Genomic DNA, 22,488 nt, shown 5'->3' with positions numbered 1-22,488 from the left:
TTCCTTTTCTACATTTTAAGCTATGTATGAGTCACTGAATGAATATAAGCTTTGTAATATTTAATATTTTATCTATTTTCACTGTAAATTTGTACATGCACACACATAAATACAAGCATATGGATATCTGACTGTTGTATAAACAATGTAATAATCAATCTATTTTCCTGGAGAGAGTCAGCTTATACAATATGTTATAAAATTTGCTGACTCCAGTGATAAAAATCAAAGAACATTTCTGACGTTAAAATAGCAAGTTTATTCTTTTTTATAATCCAAAACAATTTGCCAAATCTGTTTGTGTGTTAATTGGTAATAAACTTGACAAGATATGATTGGGGGTGGAAAATAAATGATTTTGAGAATTAAATACATAGTCAAATTCAACAGTTATCAGCACAAAAAATAGACTATTAAATATATAAAGTAGTATATCACAAGTGGCATTAAAACCCAAAGACTGGACATTCCTTTAAAAACATAGTGTCTTCACCAGTTACTGGAAAAACAACAGAGCACCACATCACCACCCCTTGGAGAAGACATTTCAAACCATCTGAGAAAAATGTATCTTTTCTGGATAGCCCAGAATGACCAAGAGTCCTCGCAAGTACATATAGGAAAATAGGTTTTTTTTAGATCCTCATGGTGCCATTGTGTCTGTCAAGTTACTAGTATGGCAGCTGTATAAATGGGGCATAGCATCCTCCCCTCAGTATGACTGCAGGGTCCCACATCAAACTGTAGATCACATTGTTACCAACTATAAGATGAGGGCATGTATCAGTTTAGTATCTGATTTTTTAAAATATAAATTATGCTGTACTTCAACAGTTGGATGGCCTAGACCAGACATTTCAAACACAAGGCCTGCCATGTGGTTAGATCTGGCCCATGGGCTATCCTGGAAATGATGAGGGTCTGGTCCCCGCCAACTCAGCCCCAGCTCACCCCAGCCTGGCCAGGCACTCCCCCTGGGTGCGTACACAGGAGAAGACAAGCACACAGTGGCTCATGGACCACAGCAGCAGCTGTAGCTCATTGGCCCCTCAGTCACTTATTAGCCAGCAGCAATGGCCAGGGGCATCCAATAAGCCACGCTCAGCCCTGCTCTACCTGCAGTGCACTCATGCACCTTGGGACCCTGCAGTCAGGCTACCTCTGCCCCACAACAGCAGCAGCAGCCCCATTCAGCAGGAGCCCTGCCACCCTTGCATTCCTCTCCAGCCCAGGAAGGCCATGAGCCTAGAGGTGAAACCACTGTTTCAGCCCACCGGGCATCTGGTAAGCTGCACTTAGCCCCATCCCACCTGCAGCACACTCACACATTTTCAGCCCTGCAGCCAGGCCACCTCCACCCCATAGAAGCAACAGCAGCAACCCTGTGCAGCAGGAGCCCCGTTGCTCCTCCACTCTCCTACAGCCCAGGAATGCTACAAGCTGAGAGGTGAAGCTGCTGTCACCCCACCTGCAGCGCATTTACATACGTCAGGGACCTGCAGCCAGGCCACCTCCACTCTGCCACCTACCTCACCTTGCCTTGCCCCACGGTGGCACTGGCAGCAGCAGCAACCTCAAGGAGGAGGTAAGCATGGCTGAGTGCCCCCTCAGGGAAATGGGCTAGGCAGGGCTAGGCTGCAGGATCCTGGTGCTGTTCTGTACCAGCCTGCTACTGGCCCTGCAGAAAAGGCAGGGACAACCCCTTTACAAACGGCAAGAGGCTGGAATTATGCCTGCCAAATTTATAGCTACAAAAACAAACAAGACACGAACCAAGAAACAGGAGCTTTAAGAAACACGAACTATCCAAGCGGTTGTTCTGAACCAGCCCTCTTCTCGCAACCCCTAATTAAAAGAAGAGTCTGGAAAGCGTTCAAGGCTAAAAGGCTTCTGCCAAGATTTAATTACGCAGTTAACAAAAACACAAGAGCTTGTCTTCTCAAGCGAAAAAGTTGCTTTCAGCAACCAGCCCCTCCCCAAACACTTCTTTTATAGAGAGCTCAGGGCGTGGTCTCCCTGTGCCTCCTCCCGAGGAGTCCCATAGTCTTTCTTTGTTTGTCCCTGCTCGTCTGCCTCCTGCATCGGGCGTCCTTGAACAGGGCCAGCTGTGGGTCATCATCCTCCGCACTCTCGGGCTCACACAGCTGAGAAGAGGTCCCCGGCTGAGGACTCTGCAAAGCCTCCAAATCATCATCAGCCGGTTCGTTTCCCTCCTCCCCCACATCTGAGTCCTCCGATACATCGGACCCGGCTGTCGGACCCACAGGCTGGCCCTGAGTCACAACAGCGGTTGCCTTCAGCAAACCAGCCCTCCCCACACATTCCCCTTATATAGAGTTCAGGGTGTGGCTTCTATCTGCCTCCTTCCGAGAAGCCCCATTGCCTTCCTCTGTTTACTCCTAATTGACTGCCTCCTGCGTCGGGCGTCCTTGAACAGGGCCAGCTGTGGGTCATCTTCATCCACGCTGTCAGGCTCACACAGCTTGGTCTGCGTCGTGACCAAGTGGGAGGGGCCTGGCTGAGGGCTCTCATCAGCAAGATCTTCAACCCCCTCAGCAAGGTCTTCAACACCCCCCTCCTCCTCCTCTGAGTCGTCCGACCCAACTGCCGAACCCACAGGCTGACCCTGAATCACAACAGGTGCCCTGGAAACTTGAGGGCTGGGGTGGGCATTTGCTCTCCACTGCCTAGGGCTCTGGGCAGCCTGCACCACCATTTGTGAGTCCTCAGCATGGCCTGAAAGGGACAGCGAGGTCCTTTGATTATTGAGGCTTTGGTGCTCCCCGTTGAGCAAGGGAAAAAGTCTCAGCTGCTCCCTGTTCCAGAGACAGCAAGGCTCGCCAAGTGGCCAGTCTGGCACTGCCCAGGAACCGACAATACCAGCCTGGGGGCACCTTAACCCCTTGTGTGCTGCCAGTTAGGAAGGGATGGGAGGACATGCAGGCAGGAGAAACCAAGGAGCTCTTGTTCCTTCAGGTGCTACAAGGACACTTCATCCTTGGGAAGTATCCCCACAAACTGAAGAGCCAGCAAGCATACAGCAACTGAGCCCCATCTTCTCAATCTTGGTAACTTTAAGACTGCTGGATTTCAACTCCCAGAATTAGAATAGAATAGAGCTGGAAGGGACCTTGGAGGTCTTCTAGTCCAGCCCCCTGCTCAAGCAGGAGGACCTATACCATTTCAGACAAGTGACTGTCCAGTCTCTTCTTAAAAACTGCCGCTGATGGAGCACCCATGATTTCTGAAGGCAAGCTGTTCCACTGGTTAAGCCATTTTTCTTGTCCTGCCCTCTGGTGCTTTGGAGAATAATTTGATCCCCTCTTCTTTGTGGCAGCCTCTCAAATACTAGAATACTGCTATCATGTCACTGAACACCTTGTGCTTCTAGGCACTACAGGTAGGTTGCAGTTTTGGAGGATAATGAGTTCCTGGTAGCTTCACATTTGATTCTTCTCAAATATTTTGCAGTTAATGTGCATCTTTTTTTCTCAACTTGTTTCTTATGACCCTGTTGACTATTTGCCACAAAACGTTTGATGGTTCTGTAATCATGCCCCAATATTTTAGTAATTTCAAGATGCTGCATCCCTCTAAAAGACTTTTTACAATTTTTGACTTTTCAGAATCAGTTAAATCTCTTTTTTGGCCCATTTTGCCTGACAAAAAAAGTAAGGAATGTGCTTGCCAAGCAGATACATGTATTGCATTGGCACAAGCTATGCTTATATAGCAAAAACATAGCTCAAGATTCAAAACTTAATTGCTGCACTCAAGAAATTGCAGGAAAAAAGATCCTGTCATTGTCTGAAAAGCTATGCTAGAGAAACTACTTGTTTGCTTGGATAAGAGCAAACTTATGATAGAATGTATTTCTCCCAGACTCCTATGTAAAACTTTCTAAATGATCTTGATTACCATCTATATAATGTGCGGTGGGTGCCCCTGTGGTTCATTCTGATGCTGTCAAGTCTGCTTAGCATCTTCTTTCTTTGATTAACTAACCATAAAGTGATCAGACTAAATTAATTGTAAATAACATGCTTTGTATGCCAGAAGGAGAGAAGGTACTCTTTTTTATGGTAGGATTCCTTTTTTGAGAATACTAAGTTAAACATTTGCTCTAACCCAGGGGTGGGCAACCTGAATTGGTCAAAGACCCACTTGGAACCGGTTCTTTCAAAAAAGCAAAAAAAAAAAAATGGGACTCACAAAAAGCATGCATGCGAATGCGCACACGTGCGCATGTGTGCTCATTCACACATGCATAGAACAGGAAACCTAGTTAGTGAATTAAGTGAAAGAAGCAAAGATTGGGAACCACCGCTTCTTGCCATCCTTGGCGGCAGGAGCAGCGGTGTGTCCGGGCAGTACTGCTTGGTACTTGGAGAGGCAGAAGCTGCCAGCGCATCATCTACACCTGCTTGCCAAGTACTGCCTGCCAGGCACAGCGAGGGCACTAAGCCACCCCAACAGCAGCTGCCACCACCTTTCTGTTGCTGCTTCTACCGCCGCAGCTGCCAAAGCCAGCAAGCCCTCGCTTTCCTTAATCATCCTCTCCCCTTCCAACTTTTCAAATGAACAGCTCCACACCACACCCTAAAAACAAGCTCCACACCTAGGTTCTGGTGCTTCAACGTTTCCAAACAATCCCCCCACCAATTTGCCCTACGCCGGCTACTTTCCATGCTAGGAAGGTGAATCCCACCAGCTCCAGGGCTGGCCTTTCCAGGGAAAGCTGTGCGCAGTCAAACTGTCAGGCCAGACATCCCACCCTACCCCTTCAGGCAGGTGTAAGCTGAGGGGGAGCTGATTCAACCTGGGACTTGACGGGAGACCGGACTCATCACTCTGCCTTCTGGGCCGGGAGGGCGAGGATGCTGAGGAAAGGCTTCAGCCTGCGAAGCTCAGCAAGAAGAACCCTTCGTCACGGACCGTGCACCACACCTGCCCAGCCGGCATCAGCTGCTTACTTATCTCTCATGCCTCCGCAAGTCCCACACAAACTCCCGGGCTGAGTGGGAACTGCATGGTGCAGCCAACAACTTTCCCTGCCCCTGCTTCCATCCCTCCCGGCTAGCGTCCACTGCAGGAGAAGCCAATGGCAGGCTTATCATGAGCAACTCTCTGTCTCTGAGATCACCAATGCTTGTTTTGAGCCATCAGATGGTGAAGTGTGATCCTCGCCATGGCAAGTACATGGCTTGATTGAAGAGTGGAGCCGCCCTAAGGTGAGAAATGTACCGGCCCTTCCCCCAACCAGCTCTGGTATGGATGGCTGTGCCATCCTGGCTTCTCCTCCCCTTGGAAAAGACTGTTCCAAGGGAACGAAGGAGGCCGACGGGGAGAAGGAGCTGCTGCAGCAAATCTTCCGAGGCTGCTGCTCGGACTTGCCTATCTCAGCTTGCTGCAGAATTAGGGGGGTTTTGTGGGATTTTTACATGCAATTTACTTGTGGGGGGGGGGAGGAGGAGGAAGCGCACAGCAGCCAATCAGAGCCCAGATTGTTTGCTTATTGAAAGAGAGAGAGAGAGAGAGAAAGGAGGAGGGAGGGAAGGAAGACAAGCAGAAAGAATATAAGAAGGAAGGAAGGAAGATATATCCTTCAGCAAAGCAGCCTCCCTGCAAAAGAAACACTTTCGCACTTATGTGAGCAGACACGTGCCCCCACAAGCAGCTCCCCCCCTCAACCTCTCTTAAGACAAAAACCTCGCCCTGTCTTAATTGCAGGCGAAACCTGCCAAAAGCCCAACCAACCCGTGCAGAAGCGCTGCCTACTCGCCTTTCCAAGGCACTCCAGCCCAGCTTCTTTCTTCCCTTTTAGCTGGACAACCTTTAAAATTGGCCTTTTCTATTTATTTATTTATTTATTTATTTATTTATTTATTTATTTATTTATTTATTTATTTATTTATTTTATTTTAATTCCATTTATATCCCGCCCTTCTCTGAAGACTCAGGGCGGCTTACAAGCTTAGCATTTATTTGGGGTGGTGGTGGTGGAATCTGCAAGCATGACAACTGGGGCAGTGGGTTGGGCTGGAGAAGAGCGGGAGTGAGGAGAACAGCAAGGCAAGGAGGAGTCGCAACCTGCCCATCAGCTGATCCAGGCTGAGCTCCTCGCGAGCAAGCCGGGTGACGCTGAGGCCGGTTTGGAAAGCAAAAGTAAGCAAACTCTTCCCTTCTCCCTCCCGATTTGATTTCATAATCCCGGCCACTTTTGCTTTTTTTAAAAAAAAGAAAGAAAGATTTTTTTAAAAAAGGAGCAAAGCGAATAGAGCAGAGAAAGAAAGAATGAAAGGCAGACAAGGAGGGCTCCCCCCTCCCTCTCCAAGGCAAGCTGCCTTCCTCTCCATCCTGCACCCCCTCTCCCAAAGAGTTTGGCTGGCAGTTTGTCAATCGCCGCTCTTCCTCCTCCTCCTCCCCCTCCCCATTCCGGCTTGAGCACAGAGTTTTTGCCTGAAGAAGAAGAAACAGGGTGCTCCCCACACACACCTGGTGTTTCTCTTCCTCTCTTCCTTCTCCCATCACTTTGGCGCATGTTTGCTGGAAGCCCACCCAGATTTGGACACCTTGGAGTCCCCGTTTCCCACTGAAAACAAAACACTGCGAGCCGCAAAACCCTTTTGACATATAAAATGAAAATAACACTGCGTATATCATTTTTTTACCTTTGTGCTATGTATAAAAAACTATAGTGTGTTGCGTTTTGAACTTCCAAAAGAAGACGCTGGGTTGAAGGTTACTTTCAAATAAAATACTCAATGTCCATTTGAGTCCTTCTCATATTTATTAAATAAAAAGCCAAACTTAACTTTTCCTTATGCAGCAAACCCAAAATGCTGTCTGCTTGTCATTCTGACCATCCACCCAACTGCCCACCCACCCATCTGCCTGTCCACCAGTCCATCTGCCCATCCGTCCTCTCGTCTGTCCATCCGCGCATCCACCCGCCAGTCCATCTGCCATCTGTCCACCAGTCCATCTGCCATCTGTCTGCTCATCTGTCCATCTGCCTGTCCGTCCATCTGTCCATCCATCTGCCCGTCCACCTATCCATCTGCCCGCCCATCCATCTGCCCATCCGCCAGTCCACATGTCTGTACTGGAGCATCCAGTCAGCTGACAATGAATAAAAAAAGGACTATTTCACTGAACAACGTCAAATATATATTTGCAAAATAATAGCCAATTTTTATTTCAGCATGCAACAGAAACATTTTGAACTCCAAAAAAAGACACTGGGTTAAATGTTAATTTCAAATTCAATACTCAATGTCTATTTAAGTCCTCATATTTATGAAATTCGATCAGAAGGTCGGCAGTTTGGCGGGTCGAATCCTGAGTGCCACGTAACAGAGTGAGCGCCTGTTACTCGTCCCAGCTTCTGCCAACCTAGCAGTTCGAAAGCCCCTAAAAATGCAAGTAGAAAAACAGGGACCACTCCGGTGGGAAGGTAACAGCGTTCCGTGCACCTTTGGCGTCTAGTCATGCCGGCCACATGACCACGGAGATGTCCTCGGACAAGCGCTGGCTCTTCGGCTTTGAAACGGGGATGAGCACCGGCCCCTAGAGTCGGAAACGACTAGCACGCATGTGCGGGGGAACCTTTACCTTTACCTTATTTATGAAATAAAAATCTAAACTTAACTTATCCGCCTGCAGCAAACCCAAAATGCTGTCTGTTTCTGTCATTTTGTCCGTCCATCCACCCATCTGTCTGCCCACCAGTCCATCTGCCCATCCGTCCGCTTGTTTGTCCATCCGTCTGCCAGTCCATCTGCCCATCCATCCACTTGTCCGTCCATCTGTCTGCTAGCCCATCTGCCCATCCATCCACTTGTTCGTCCATCTGCCAGTCCATCTGCCCATCCGTCCACTTGTCCCACCATTTGCCAGTCCATCTGCCCATCCGTCCGCTTGTCCGTCTGTCCATCTGCCAGTCCATCTGCCCATACATCCACTTGTCCGTCCGTCTGCCAGTCTATCTGCCCATCCATCCGTTTGTCCATCTGTCTGCCAGTCCATCTGCTCATCCGTCTGCTTGTCCATCCGTTTGCCAGTCCATTCACCCATCCATCTGCTTGTCCGTCCATCTGTCCATCTGCCTGTCTGTGCGTCTGCCCGTAAATCAGTCCATCTGTACTGGAGTGTGCAGTAAGCTGGCAAGGAATAAAAAAGCACTCTTTCACTAAAGAACATCAAATATATAGTTGCAAAATAATAGCCAATTAAAATATTTATTTTACCTGGTTAATGTGATTTTTGCTTCTCAACATCAGCACACAGCATGTGCATATCAGGGCTGTAAGACGTCACCTTCATTTTTAAACAAGATTGCAGGCTGTTGTCTGTGAGGCGTGAGCGATATTTGTTTTTAATGTAGTTCATATTGGAGAAGACCTGTTCACATACATATGTGGATCTGAAGATTGACAGGACTCTAAATGCATATTTCTTCATATTTCTGTACGTGCTGGGGAGGGCATTCCATGTATCAAATATAGGTGTTGTGTATTCACAGGTTATTAATGTTAACATAAGTATAATCAAATACAGGGCTGAGGTAAAGCCGCGGCAGCTTTTGACAGCTGTCAAAAGCTGCCGGACAGAACCATGCAGGCGCCGCCGTCTGACAGCTCTCGGCTGTCAGAATCACCTGGCAACCGCACGTGCTACCGATGACAGCTCCGAGCTGTCAAAACCCAGCCGGCTCGGATTGGCGAAGCAGACGGCGCGGGAAACCGGCTCAGCCCTGATTGGTCGAGATGTTGACAGCTGTGAGTATAAATAAGAGCGCTGTTCTTCTGTTCCTTGCCTGGTTCGTAATAAAAGTTAAGTTGCTTAACTTGCTGTCTCGCCTGCTCTCTTCAACAAAGCACTGGCGACGAAGGTGGGATGCCTGCTTGCATAGCTGAAGTCACCGCCTAAGGGGAGAAGAGATTTTTTCCCTTAGCCTGAGCTAGTCACTCACTGAAGTCACTTGGAAGCCTAGCTTCCACACAACGCAAGCAGCTGCACCCACGACTAGACAGACAGCATGACGAACCACGGCCACATTCGCGAGTTCAACACTCGCCACCCAGAATGCTGGGAATCTCATCTAGGCCAGGTAGAAGGATACCTGGTGGTGAAGAAGATTACGGACGACCGGGCAAAGGCAGCCGCCCTCCTCTGGCTCAGCGGGCCCGCCGTCTACAATGCCGCTGTGGGATTCTTCAGTCCAGAACCAATTGCTACAATCCCCTACGCTGAGCTCACCGAGGGGCTGAGTAAACACTTCATGCCCACGAAGTCCGAGCTCTTCTGGAGGGTAAATTTCACCCGAAGAGTTCAGCTTCCTGACGAGCCCGCCAATGACTTTATAACCCGGGTCAGACACGCAGCACGGCGTTGTCGGTTCCCTGATTTAGAGGACCGAATCCGGGACCAAATTGTCATTGGGCTTAAAGATGAGCGACTGAGGAAGAAGCTGATCGCCAAGCCCGCACTGACACTGGCTGAAGTGGCAATGGAAGTCATCGCCTACGAGGACAGCCATGGTGACAACCAACATTCCCCTGATAGCGGGCCCAGTGGGTCCGTGCACCAGGAGGACAGCGGTTTCAGCGGGCCAGAGGATGACGACGTCTCCATGGACATCGATGCGGTCCAGCGGCGATTCGAAAGGCTCAGACTGCAACGTAACAATCGAGGGGGCCTTGCCAACAACCAAAAGAGCGCCAGCTACCAGCCGAACAGGGCCAAATGTGCCAGCTGCAGCGGAAGCCACCCGAGAGCAGCGTGCCGGTTCCGCAGTGCCAAGTGCCATGGATGCGGAAAAACAGGTCACCTCAAAGCCGTGTGCCGCAGCCGGAGCCATGAGAATCTGCATGAATTGGAGGTGACGTCCGCAGGTATGAATCAGCCCAAAACCCTAGTACAAAATGTGAGGGGAAAGGTGAGGGAACATACAGTCCACAGCACCCTTAAGCCCAAAGTCAAGGTGGACGTCCTAATTCACGGAATTCCCTGTGAGATGGAAGTGGACTCTGGGTCCTCTGTCTCACTCATTTCTTGGCAAACTTACAGGGACATTTGTATCCGCAGCAGGAAACAGCCCACCCTTCGCCCCACTAAACTCCGCCTAGCAGATTTCCAAAAAACGCCCATTAAACTCCGGGGAAAGGCTTCCGTCCCAACGGAGTTTAAGCAATTTAAAGGACCCCTTACTATATTAGTGACCCAGGAAAACAGAACCAGCCTGCTAGGGCTGGACTGGTTTGAGGCGCTAGGGATAGCGTTGACAGGCATCAACGCCACTCAGCTGTCAAAATTAGAATCCGTCTGCCTTCAATTCGCGGATGTTTTTGACAGCTCACTAGGAAAATACACAGGACCGCCTGTATCCTTAAAACTAAACCCGAGTGTATTGCCTGTCAGAATCAAGGCGAGAAGAGTTCCCTTCGCCTTGAGGGGAAAAATAGAAAATGAACTAGACCGGTTAATTAACTTAGGAGTCCTAGAGCCAGTAGAAGGGGCCGAATGGGAGACACCCATAGTGACCCCAATTAAGCCCAATGGCCAAATCTGATTATGTGCTGACTATAAAGCGACCCTAAACCGCGCATTAAACGCCCATGCCTACCCGGTCCCGGCTGTCAAAGACATCCTCGCGGCCATTAAGTCAGGCGCCATTTTTGCTAAGTTAGACTTGGCGCAGGCATATTTACAGCTGCCTGTCACCCCTGACACTGCCTTAGCACAGACGATTGTCACGCATAAGGGAGCGTTTAAAATTAACCGCCTTCAGTTCGGCATCTCGGCGGCCCCAGGGATCTTCCAAGAAATTATGGAAAAAACACTTAAAGGGATCCCTGGGGTCTGCCCATATTTCGATGATATCCTAATTGCAGGGGAATCAGAAAACGACTTAGCAGACAAATTAACTAAAGTACTACTTAGATTCAGGGAGGCTGGCCTCAAATTAAAACGTGACAAATGCTCCATAGGGGTGCCCTCAACAGAGTTTTTAGGGTTTAAAATTGACGCAAAGGGAATTCACCCCACTGAAACCAAAATAAAAGCCATTAAGACAGCACCAACCCCGAAGAATAAACAGGAACTGCAAGCCTTCTTAGGGTTAGTTAACTTTTACCATACCTTCCTACCTCACAAAGCCTCCATCGCTGAACCCCTCCACAGGCTATTAGATAAAGGCAAACCCTGGAATTGGTCACCTCAGCACGACAATAGTTTTAAGCTTCTAAAAAATTTACTCACTAGCAACGCTACGGTGGCACTGTTCAACGAACAACTTCCCTTATGTCTGGCTTGCGATGCCTCTCCCTACGGCATTGGAGCGGTCCTAAGCCACTTAACTAAGGAAGGTACGCAAGCCCCTGTAGCGTTCTATTCTAGAACGTTGTCAAAACCAGAGCGCAATTACGCTCAAATTGATAAAGAGGCTTTAGCTATAGTTGCTAGCGTAAAAAAGTTTCATGACTACCTATATGGTCGCCCATTTACCATTTTTACAGACCATAAGCCTCTATTAGGAATCTTTACAGTAAACAAACTTACACCCCAAATACTATCTCCCCGCATCCTGAGATGGTCTACCTTTCTGTCAGCCTATTCATTCACCTTAGAGTACAGACCAGGGAAAAGCATGGGCCATGCTGACGGGCTTAGCAGACTGCCTCAACCAATTATCGACCCAGACCCTGCACCAGCTGGAAAGATACTGGCTATCTCCGAACTGCCTGAATGCCCATTATCTGTCAAGGACATTTCTGCAGCCACAGCTGCAGACAAAACACTGGGCAGAGTCTTAGGCTATGTCACGTCAGGCTGGCAATCCACACCCCCAGACCCAGAATTCCGACCTTATATTTTGAAACAAAAAGAATTATCCACCCATCAAGGATGTTTATTATGGGGCAGCAGGGTAGTAATACCAGAAAAGCACAGATTAAAGGTGTTAGAAAGCCTCCACGAAGGTCACCCAGGCACCGTCAAAATGAAAGCTCTGGCCAGAAGCTATGTCTGGTGGCCAGGATTAGACAAGCAAATAGAAGCACATGTAGCTGGGTGTTATCCCTGCCAACTTGTCAGAGCAGCCCAGCCCCAAGCTCCCATACACAGATGGGAAACAACCAAGGCACCCTGGTCACGCATCCACATAGACTTTGCAGGTCCATTCCAAGGACAAACATTCCTAATAGTCGTGGATAGCTATTCCAGATGGCTTGAGGTGGCCCCTGTAACAAGCACAATACAGGTTTTAAGGGGGTTGTTTGCCACACATGGGCTTCCGGATGTATTAGTCTCCAATAACGGCCCCCAATTTACTTCCTACGAATTCCAGAGTTTCACAACGGCGAACTCTATTAGGCACACCACCACAGCTCCGTTTCACCCATCCACTAACGGCTTGGCTGAGGTGATGGTGAAGTCGACCAAAGAGGCACTGCGGAGAATCATCACCGGCAACTGGCACCGCAGACTTGCTCAATTCCTTTTATCACAACACACCACCCCCTGCAGACTACAGGGAAGTCTCCAGCAGAACTTCGCTGGGGCAAGAGACTAACTACCAGATTGGACCGTTTACATCCCGACAGATCCCCACCAGACCCAGAGCTTCCCCTCCAGTACAGAACTCTAAGTACGGGGCAAGCTGTCTGGGCCAGGGACTATGGAGGGGGCAATAAATGGACACAGGGGGTCGTCCTAGAACGAACAGGTCCCCTATCATACATCATTGACACGGGAAATAATTCCCACATCCGCAGACACATAGACCAACTTCGGCGTCGCAGCCCGCAAAATATGGGGGAGAGGGGAAACCTGGAAATGCAATCTGAACCACAGCCGCTGGCAAATGCACATCAAGACACCCCTGAACAATTGACACCATTACAAAACCCAGCACAATGAGACTTCTTCCATCAAGGAAACCCCGAAGCAAGAGAGTCAAGCCCCCCACCCCCCGAGCCTGATTCAAACACATACCAAGAAAAAGAACATACGGAAGAACCCATTTCCCGACGGTCCGAAAGAATAAAAAGACCCCCCACTTATTTAGAAGACTACGAATGGGGCAACCCCAAAAAGAAACAATCGGGGAAACGGCAACTCAATCAGAGGGAGGGGTAAGGGGTGTTGTGTATTCACAGGTTATTAATGTTAACATAAGTATAATCAAATACAGGGCTGAGGTAAAGCCGCGGCAGCTTTTGACAGCTGTCAAAAGCTGCCGGACAGAACCACGCAGGCGCCGCCGTCTGACAGCTCTCGGCTGTCAGAATCACCTGGCAACCGCACGTGCTACCGATGACAGCTCCGAGCTGTCAAAACCCAGCCGGCTCGGATTGGCGAAGCAGACGGCGCGGGAAACCGGCTCAGCCCTGATTGGTCGAGATGTTGACAGCTGCGAGTATAAATAAGAGCGCTGTTCTTCTGTTCCTTGCCTGGTTCGTAATAAAAGTTAAGTTGCTTAACTTGCTGTCTCGCCTGCTCTCTTCAACAAAGCAATAAGCTTGTCCTGTTTGGGAAGGTTTTCAATATCACTCCATTTGTGATTCAGCGCAAGACTGGCCTTCTGACGGGCAACATCTTCAAGAGTATCTGTCAAGCGTTGGAACTTGGACACCCATATCTCTTTGTCGGCTATGTCTGCAAGTTCCATCTCCAGATTGGGTTGACTTACACCTGCAAATGCAATCATATTCAATGCAGATGGATCGCTGGTCAGGGGAGTGATAGGGAAAGATAATGTGTTTTTTTCCTCTCTGAACTCACAGAATCGCTTCCCAAATGATGTTTGCATTGCAATGATTGCAGACTGCAAATACTCTCAATTTATCACATTGTTACCTTGTTTGAACTCTCTCAAAGAGGGGAAGTGATATGCCCCTCTTCTGCAGTAAAGCCACAAAGCCCTTCTGCGCTCCTGTCATACTCGGTGCCCCATCAGTAGCCACTGACACAAGGTGGGTGGTGTTTATTTCATTGGTTCTTAAATAATCCAAGACAGCCTCACAGATGTCCTCCCCCCTTGTTTGGCCTTTTAGTGGTATCAACTCAATCATTTCTTCCTGTGGCCCGTCAGAGTTCACATATTGGCAGAACAGTGCTATTTGTTTAATATCACCTTTGTCTTTGGATGCATCACAGGCAATTGAGTATGCCTCAGCTGAATTGATGTCTTTAATTTGCTGTCTGGTGATGTTATCTGCCATTTTTAGGGTTCTGTCTTTGACAGTCTTCGCAGAGAGGAGCATATCTCTGATTTTCTGCACAATTTCACTCTTGTTTTTGAAGTCCGAGAATAGATGTTCTGAAATCTTAATGAATGATTCCTTGATATATTCTCCATCTGTGAATGGCTTCCCGTGCCTGACTATTTCCTGGGCAGCCACAAAACTAGCATATGTAGTTGAACTTGCAGATGTCACCCACTTCTTAAATTGATTCTTGCTCTGATCAACCTTCCGCATCAATTCCGAAATGGCTTTTTTTCTCTCTTCTCCTTCTGGGTATTTTTCAGCAAAGGCTGCGTGTTTATTTTGGAAATGTCTTGCAACATTAGACTTCTTGTTGTTTGCAAATTTCTCACCACATATTAGACATACTGGTAAACCAGTCTTGTCAGTTGTGAAAGCAAATGAATGTGTCCATGCATCGTTAAACACTCTGTTTTCTTCCGAAATTTTTCTTCTCTTGGATGATTTGTCCATGGTTGGCCTATTGGGGGGTGAAAAGCAAAATAAATCTCATGCTGGCGGGTGTCGCACAGTGGCAATTATAACCAGTATTGTGAATCAAATAATGTACGAACCAGTTCCCTGCAAAGATCCTCTCTCTCACACACACACAGAGCACCCAGCCTCCACTACTTCCCCCCCACCTGGTGGAGCACTCCACTGCCACTGCTGCTTTCCCCCAGGACAGAGCACTCCACCGCTGCTTTACCCAGTGGCAAAGGTGGAGTTTGGGAGGCTGCAGCAGGACATAGCCCAGGCACAGCAAAGCAGCAGCAGCAAAGCTCGTCCTCCCCACTCAAGGTGCAGCAGCAGGACAGCTCTCAATAAGGCAGGTGAACATGAGCGAGCAGCACAGCTGGCTCTTATTTTTTGAGAGCCATGATCCCCCCTCCCCAGCCAGCCAGCTCTTCATGAGTTTAACATGGACATTAAAATGTTTCACCACCTTTATCAATACCACAAAAAAAGTTTAAGAACTTTAATTGTGCTTGATCAGGTGCACTCATTTTCATCCAGTCACTCTCTCGGCACCACCCTCTGAAAGCCAGAGGACTCACAATAATCCACACTCAGAGAGGATCCTGCAATGTAATCTGAGCTGTCATAACCTTTCATTCCAGCAGGATTATAACAGGTTATTCTCTATCTCTCTTTGTCTCTGTCTGTCTGTCTCTGTCACATTTTTATGTCCTCTTGTTTTTCAAATATTTATATTAAGGATTATAAATGAAAATAGTAAAAGCCAGTGCAAACTATAAAAACCACAAATAGAAAAATACAAAAGAAAAAAAAGGTGTGTGTGTAGAAAAGGACAGGAGAAAGGGAAAAAAACCCTTTCTCCTTCATCCCAACAGGTAAAAACAATTTTAGCACCTAATCTACCATCTTTAAATACAGCATAATTGGGCCATACCTCACCTCTTAATTAAACAAACATCAAAATATTTCATTCAAGTTCTTTACTAAAAGTCTAGTAAGGACAACCACATATATTCATATTCTCCTTCTCTCTCTCTCCCTCCCCCCCTCCCTCCCTGGCACTTACTTGGAAAGTAGGACAGTCACCTGAGGAATAAACTGGCCTTTTCTTTAGTCAGCAGTATTCCAGCAGTTTTCAAAAAATCACTGTTAAGAGACGAATACCTTTTTGTTAAGCCATTTTATTTGGTTGGGTTGGATTTGTGTTGTTAAGTGAGACATTTGTTTAATGAGTTTTGCTCCATTTTGCGACCTTACCAACATTGCTAAGTGAATCACTGCAGTCGATAAGTTAGTATTCAAGTTATTAAGTGAATCTGGTTTCCCCTTGTGGTGGGTAGGCAGCCTTGGCTGTTTTATGAGTCCTGGACTTAAACCTCTCCATTTCTCCTCAGCATGGCTAGCTCAGGAATTCTGGGAGTTTAGGCCCAGGTGTCATAAAACAGCCAAGGTTGCCTACTCGAGTCCTTGGGGCTGGCAGCCCCACCCATGCCTCCTTACCCAGGTTCTTAAGGTAAAATGCTTTTTAAAAAGCCAGCCGTGCACACAGGTGGCTGTGAGCAGCTCCAAGACCATTTCCCCTCGGCCGCTTGGGAATGAGTAAATGCCCCTCTCTCCGACCTGCTCACATTTACATCACAGTGATAGGAACCACCGCCTCTGCCGCCTCTGCTAGCGCTGGGAGGCAGATCCTCGTGCAGCAGGGGGGATAGAAAGGGGGAGGGGGCGCCAGTCCTGCAAGCAGCTGAGAGAACAGGGCGGTGCAGGCTGGATGGGCCGAAATAAAGCTGTGAAGGCAGCAGCTCTGGAAGCCTCTGCCACCCCCCCAACCTCCCGCAAATGAAGAGGTGCCGAAGGCAGCAGATCTGCAAGCCTCCGCCACACACAAACACCCATAAATGAAGAGGTGCTGAAGGCAGCAGATCTGCAAGCCCCGCCACCTCCTCATTTGGGCCAGGGCAGTCGCCAAGCATTTTGGAAAGAATAAAGCCCCCCCCCCTCCAATCAGTCCCAGTCGCTTGAATTTACATTTCAGTTCAGAAAGGGCACAACAAGAGGAACCGCTGCCGCCTCTCCTGCCACCAAGCGCTGCGAGGCAGATCCTCGCTCAGCAGCGGTGATGGAAAGGAGTGGTGCACCAATCCTGCAAGCTGTAAGAATAGCGGCTACAGCCATTTTGGAAGGAATAAAGCCCCCCCCTCCAATCAGTCCCGGCCGCTCGAATTTACATTTCAGTTCAGGCAGGGCACAATGAGAGGAACCACCGCCGCCTCTCCTATTGCCAAGCGTTTTGGAAGGAATAAAGCCCCCATCTCCGACCAGTCTACTCACCTTTCCAGTCCTCCTGTCTCTTCCTCCACTGCCAAGTGCAGTCAGAAGAAACAAAGAGGTTTGTGGGCAGTCGCACAAACGGCTTGTGGGCAGTCTCACAAACCAAAGTTCAACCAATCAATTCAAACTTTGCAAGTTTTTTTTGTGTGAGAAGTTTGAATTGATTGGTTGAACGTTTTTACTGCCACTTTTTTTTCCAGGACTAAACATGGCGGCGGAGGACTGGGAGCCGCATATATTTGCATATATTTGTATATATCCATGCATGTACAGAATAAAGATTGGTTTTCTTTAAAATACATTCTAGTAATAGATTTAAGGCCATAAGATATAAAGGGAAAAGGGCAATCCCACTCCGTACTAATACTAATAATGTTACCTAGTTAGTTAGTGAAATATTTGTAAGAAAACAACTATGTTCAGAGAACACCAAGGACCCCAATGGGCATTTTGTATTTTATTTCACTTTACAAAGAAAACTGCTTCATTTTTCCCAATAAGATAATATAGGTAATTCTTGACTTTATAGGTAATTCTTGACTGTCGGATAAAATCGCTCAGATTCGGACCGGTCTGGACTCCAGCTGGGCAGAGTCCGACGATCAGGACATGGGCGGTCTTGTCAATGTTATCTGGGAGGAGTTTGATTCTGTGACCCCTGAGGAAGTGGACAGGATTATGGGGAGGTTGAGCTCCTCCACCTGTTTATTGGACCCGTGCCCTTCCTGGCTGGTTTATGCAGCTAGGGAGAGGACACGAGGCTGGTTCCAGGCAGTTATATCTGCTTCTTTGAGTGAGGGTAATTTCCCCACCATCTTGAAGGAGGCGGTGGTGAGACCTCTCCTCAAGAAGCCTGCCTTGGACCCAGCTGTGTTAAACAACTTTCGTCCAGTCTCCAACCTTCGCTTTCTTGCGAAGGTTGTTGAGAGTGTGGTGGCACATCAACTTCCTCTGGTTCTGGATGAAGCGGATTATCTCGACCCGTCCCAATCAGGCTTCAGGCCCGGGTACAGCACGGAGACGGCATTGGTCGCGCTGGTGAATGATCTCTGGAGGGCCCGGGACAGAGGACATTCCTCTGTCCTACTCCTATTAGACCTCTCGGCGGCTTTCGATACCATCGACCATGGTATCCTGCTGCGGCGTCTCAGGGGATTGGGAGTGGGAGGCACAGTTCTTCAGTGGTTCTCCTCCTATCTCCTGGGACGCTCACAGTCGGTGTTGGCAGGGGGGCAGAGGTCGACCCCAAGGGCTCTCGCTTGTGGAGTTCCTCAGGGATCGGTCCTCTCGCCCCTCCTGTTTAACATCTACATGAAACCGCTGGGTGAGATCATTCGTGGTTTTGGAGTTGGGTATCATCAGTATGCTGATGATACCCAACTTTTCATTTCTACCCCAAACCACCCCAGTGATGCCCTCGCTGTGATGTCCCGTTGCCTGGAGGCGGTTCGGGTCTGGATGGGGAGGAACAGACTTCAGCTCAATCCCGACAAGACTGAGTGGCTGTGCATTCCGGCATCCCGGGACATTCAAAATGTTCCATCTCTTTCTATGGGGGGGTGAGTTCTTACCCCCCGTGGATAGGGCTCGCAACTTGGGAGTCCTCCTAGACTCACGGCTTAACCTAGAAGATCATATAGTAGCCGTGACTAGGGGGGCTTTCGCCCAGGTTCGCCTGGTGCGTCAGTTGCGGCCCTATCTGGACCGTGATGCCCTGTGCACGGTCACTCATGCGCTCGTGACCTCTCGTCTGGACTACTGCAATGCTCTCTACATGGGGCTTCCCTTGAAGACCACTCGGAGGCTCCAACTGGTACAAAATGCGGCCGCGAGAGTTGTCTTGGGAGTTTCCCGGTACTCCTATGTTACACCTTTGCTCCGCGAGCTGCATTGGCTACCAGTTGTCTTCCGGGTGAGGTTCAAGGTTCTGGTGATGGTTTTTAAGTCCTTACATGGCATGGGTCCGGAATACCTCGGGGACCACCTGCTGCCGGCGTCGACTCCCCTCCGCCCTGTGCGCTCCCACAGAGAGGGCCTCCTCAGGGTGCCTCCGGTCAGAGAATGTCGGCTGGCGGCCCCCAGGGGGAGGGCCTTCTCTGTGGGCGCCCCGGCTTTATGGAACCAACTGCCGGTGGAGCTCCGGATGGCACCGGATCTCCGCTCCTTCCGGCGCGGGTTAAAGACCCATTTATTCGTACAAGCTGGCCTGGCCTGATGGGGGAATGTCTGGGTTTTTATGGGTTTTTATATTTGACTGTTTTAATTGGGCAATTTATTTAATCTTTTTTTTAACTTTTGTATCGCTATTTATATGCCCTGTTCACCGCCCTGAGTCCTTCGGGAGAAGGGCGGTATAAAAATCCAATAAATGAAATGAAATGAAATTTAACCACCATTTGAAGTTTCAAGAGAGCTTAAAAAAGGGGCTTATGGACAATCCTTACACTTAGGGCTATTGCAAAATTGCTGCAATTACCAAAATTCAAGCACTTGGAAACTGCCATGTATTTACAATGGTTGCAGCATTCCAAAGCCATATAATACATTTGTAACTTTCTCAGGGATTCCTGACAAGCAAAGTCAATGAGAGAAGTCAGCTTAGCTTAATGACTGCATGACTCTCTTAACAACCATTGCAAAACAAGTTGTAAAATGGCACATGACTCACTTAATAACTGCATCACTTAGCAATGGATGTCCCTGTCCCAATTATGGTAATAGGATAAGGACTACCTGGAAGTTATGTTATTGCTTCTGAAGCCTTTTGTGGGAAGTCAGCCCCCCCAAAGAAGAAAATATTAAAAGGGCAGAAAAATGTATTTCCTCAAAGGATCTTAAAGAGGCAGAAAAGCACACCCAGTTTTCTTAATAGCCCCAAGTCTCCCTCCACCAACCAGAAACCAAATCTGCAGGAATGCAGATGTGATAATCTTGTCAGAAAGACTGGAATCAGGAAACTGGGATTAGGAAGAAAGATCCCTAGAATCCCTCTTTGTACCCATATGACTGTGTATCATCTGACCCATCTACTGAGATAATTAAGTTCACAGATGATACTACCGTGCTGGGTCTTATTACAGGTGGGGATGAGACAGCATACAGGGGAGAGGTACAAAAACTATCCATATGGTGTTGTAACAACAACTTGCACCTTATCATTGGCAAGACGAAAGAGTTGGTGCTAGACTTCCGGAGGAAAAAGGAGGAACCTGCCCCACTTTACATCAGGGAGGACTGTGTGGAAAGAGTTTCCTCCTTTAAATTTCTGGGAGTCTACCTCTGTGAAGATCTGGCCTGGAAATTTAATACAACCCAGGTGGCCAGAAAGACCCAACAGAGACTTCACTTTCTCAGGGTCTTGCAGAAGAGCAGGGTAGAACAACGGCTTATGACCCTCTTTTACCGGTCTACTATAGAGAGCATCCTCTCGTATGGTATTGTGGTTTGGTATGCTGGTCTGATAGCCATGGATAGGAAAGTATTACAGAGGGTGGTGAGCACAGCACAAGACATTGTGAGCTGTTCCCTGACACCACTGGATGACATCGCCAGGGCTCGCTGCCTTGGAAGAGTGAGGAAAATTCTCAGGGATGACTCACACCCTGGATGGTATCTCTTTACTCTCCTACCATCAGGTAGGAGATATAGGAGTATAGCCAGCCATACCAACAGGCTGAAGAACAGCTTTTATCCATGGGCTATTAGGCTTTTGAATGGGAAATAATTTTATAAACTTTATGCATAATTAACTTGCGAGGCCGGTGCGTTGTACAATTAGCTCACATGGTGTAATAAAATGGAGGGTTTGTGTCACTGTAAGTTGAGGGTGGGGGCAGAAAGGGAGGCTCAGCCAATCTCAATGTATACATGGTTGTACTTTGACAAAAAAGGTTCATTCAACACCAAAAATCTAAATGTCATCAGCCACAGTCCCAGGGAATCAGGATATGACCTTTGGGACATAATAGGATTAACCCACCACCATCAGAGTGCTAGAAAGGCACTCAAACTCAGGTCAAAGTTCATGCCACAGGAAAAACTCCAAACAAAAGTCTCCAGAGGGTATAAAAACCCACTCCCTACATGTGCTCACTCTCTTTTCTTCCAGAGCCATCTTCCTGTCTGGCTCTCCTCCTCAATACTGCAACCTTCTTTCTAAAGCAGTTGCCATGTTGTTTATTCCCAGCTTGGACTGAACCATGATGAAGACTTTTCCTTCAACAATTTGGCGACCAAGATGGGACTCCAAACTAACCTCTCCAATGGACTGAGACTGGTAAGACCCATCTTGCCATCAGCAGACCCCTTGTGTCTCTGGATGGGTTTCCCAGGCCCTGCCCATGTGGAGCCAGGGTAGTAAAGGTAGTTTTGGGTTTGAGCTCAATGGCTACTTTGGAAAGAAGGAGAATGCCTCTAAATACGTCTAAATGAATGTGAAAAATTTTTTAACTTTAAAGCCCAGGGGAGTGAGAAAAATGTATGTATGTATGTCTCTCTGTGTGAGAGTGAGAAGACCCTTTTCCCAATCATAGTTGGATTTTGCTTCTTCTGGTCTTTCCTAACTGCAGAAAGGATCTGTTCAAGTGGCAGACCCTGGAAAGCAGGGGAGCAGGGGAGCAGAAGAGTCCTCGACAGACTCCTTTTTGGTCTGAAACTGTGGTGGTAGATCCCTAAAGGAGCACACATATTCTGTGAGGGATCCAGAGTGCTCCATGGGACCCTTTTTGACCCAAAACCATGGTGGTAGGTGGAAGTCTCACTAGGAGGCTTCAGTGCACTATGTGGGATAGCCAATCCCTAAGTGTTAAGTCTGTTGTGGGAACCAGGGAGATAACATCGGCCCGTCTCCAGGTCACGCAGCGAGGGTCGGCGGCTTCTTCACACCTTTCTCTGGGAGTGTAGACATAAAACAGGCACTGAGGTTATATTCCTTATTTGCTCCTTTGTTCTTAACTGACAGTTTAAAAGATAGAGTTCAGAGAGAGAGATAATGCAGGAAACAGGATACAGACCCAATAAACAAAGTAAAGGATTTCATTGAAGCGAATAAAGGAAGTGAAAGTAATAGCCCTGCAGGCACATCTCCCCTCTCCCTTGGAAGTATGGCAAAACCCAGGAAAAGGTGGAATGAAATAGAAATGAAATGAAATAGGAATGGGTTTTGACATCCTGCCCCCCTTAAAAATAGGAGAGATCCACCTATAGAGAAAACAAAACAGTATAGAGGTTAGTCCGGTTTGTTGGGGAATTTTGTATGAAACTTAGGGTGCTCTGATGTGACATTTGAGGACCCACTCATTTTGTGAGGAGGGAAGGTGTTTCCAGGCTACTACGTATTGAGTTGTTTCTTGATACTTCCTAGAATCTAAGATTTATTTTATCTCAAAGTGTTGTTCTCCTTCAATCATGATTGCAGGTGGTGGAGGGG

The sequence above is a fragment of the Vipera berus genome, assembly GCF_964194415.1.
Source record: "Vipera berus genome assembly, chromosome: 6".
Classification (NCBI taxonomy): domain Eukaryota; kingdom Metazoa; phylum Chordata; class Lepidosauria; order Squamata; family Viperidae; genus Vipera; species Vipera berus.
Note: the sequence above shows the minus strand (reverse complement) of the source record.